Below are 1,934 nucleotides of genomic sequence, written 5' to 3'. Positions count from 1 at the left end.
GGTCAGGAGTTCGTTGTGATCGGGACCAGGTCACTGTAGACCTCCTGTCTTGTAGTGAGTGGTTGGGTGGCGACAAAGGTACGTCCTACTTTTTGTCATCTGTTATTTGTATCTTTTGTATCTGTCTGGCCTACTCTTTCTAAGTACTATATGGCCGTTATTTTGTCGATCTTTTTGTCTTTTTGGTTCGTTTGTTTCCCCGCACTATATGGTTATTATTATGTGATGTTTCTTTAATATTATTATGATTATAACTGTCTGTATATGTTACTCTTTACTCTATCAAATAGCTCCTACAGCCTCCAATGTGTCTCTGTTAGCTTCTTTGTGCTGATTATATTAAGCCAGAGAAGAAGTAACAACAACGAAATCAGTGATGGTGAACTGCGTGATATTAAAGCTGTCTCCTCTCCATCACAAATTGCCAAGCATACTCGCAAACAACGTCAAATATGATAGGTGGTCCTACGGCCCGATTAGATCTATGTTCTTTCCTACCGTCTTTTTCGTCGTTAATTAATAGTGGTTCGACTGTGGCTAGCTGCCTAGTGTACAGTATCTATTCGGAGACGTCTCCGGCGGAGACAGACCAATCAAATGGCTATCTTCCTCTAGACCAAGTAATTAATTGATATTTTGCAATTAGGTTTCAAATTTTCTTGAAAATAATTGATTTGTGACAGTTTCAGTGGCTATATGTGTGATCTACAGTAAACAATATAGCAGTGCATCTGTGTGCGGGGAGTACCTCTCCGAATAGTTCCTGGGTGCTCGCAGGAGACGTCTCCAAATATCTTCTGCCGACTAGTACAACGAAAGAAGCACAAACTGGAGAGCATTGGTGACAAGTGAAAGTGCTTGCTGAGGTAGTGCATTATATTATTATCATGAGACAATAATTATGTAGGCCAACTTCTATTGCCGCTCGCGTGCAGCACAAAGAAGGCAAGGTGAGGTGATAATTACGTAGAAAAGGCAAATAATAATTATTGTCAAAAAGGGAACGAGTAGATCTACAGGAGATATGTTTTTAATGAAGTTGCCATATGACAATTTTTACTTAGCCAAAATTAGGCCAATTTGTGAGAGATTAGTTGTAGCAACAGAAAGTTCTTGAGAAGGTCATAAGAGAATACAGGAGCGAATGTGTAAACGACACGTATTATCCCAGTTGCATTTTCGGAAATAATTGGCGTCACTCTCATTACAGTCAATCAACCGCTAATTATTTTCTGCGTCGTTAGCTGGCGTTATTCGTCGATAATCAATTTTAAAAAGAATTTTTAGAAAACCTGTTTCAAAAAGTGCGGTTACAGGTTATTTTGTGTCACATTTTGGGAAGTAATGCGGGATGCCTGTCATTACAAGTTATATCATTAATACAATATTTTTAATAGAAGTAAGTTCATGAATACGAGATTCGTCAAAGGAAATTATAAATTGTACTCTCCATCTCGCCTCCATCCCTTCCCAGCGTGTTCATTATGTTCATTTAAAAACATTTTTGTGTGGATTTTACTGAACAACATTGATTAAAGGCACAACGAACGTACATTTTCAGTTTCCAAGGACTCTCAGGCTATGGAAATTACAACACTTTGGCGGCCATTTTCTCGCTAATTCTACAGTTGAAACCAGGCGATCCCGCCTCCTTCAATCTCAAATATTTCGACTTCTATTCAAGATAGATTGTATATTTTTCCTCCGAAACCAAGGCAATTGAACGAGATTTAAGATGATACCAATAACTCCACATGCTCAAAAATAAAAAAGCGCCTGGTTCCACCGTGTCGCAACACATTTTAATGACAAAATTATTAAACAATCATGATACAGCTTCCTTTCCCGAACTGCAATCTTTTGTCTCTTCTTCTTCTTCTTCTTCTTCTTCTTCTTCTTCTTCTTCTTCTTCTTCTTCTTCTTCTTCTTCTTCT

The sequence above is a fragment of the Aplysia californica genome, unplaced genomic scaffold, assembly GCF_000002075.1.
Source record: "Aplysia californica isolate F4 #8 unplaced genomic scaffold, AplCal3.0 scaffold01116, whole genome shotgun sequence".
NCBI classification, from domain to species: domain Eukaryota; kingdom Metazoa; phylum Mollusca; class Gastropoda; order Aplysiida; family Aplysiidae; genus Aplysia; species Aplysia californica.
Note: the sequence above shows the minus strand (reverse complement) of the source record.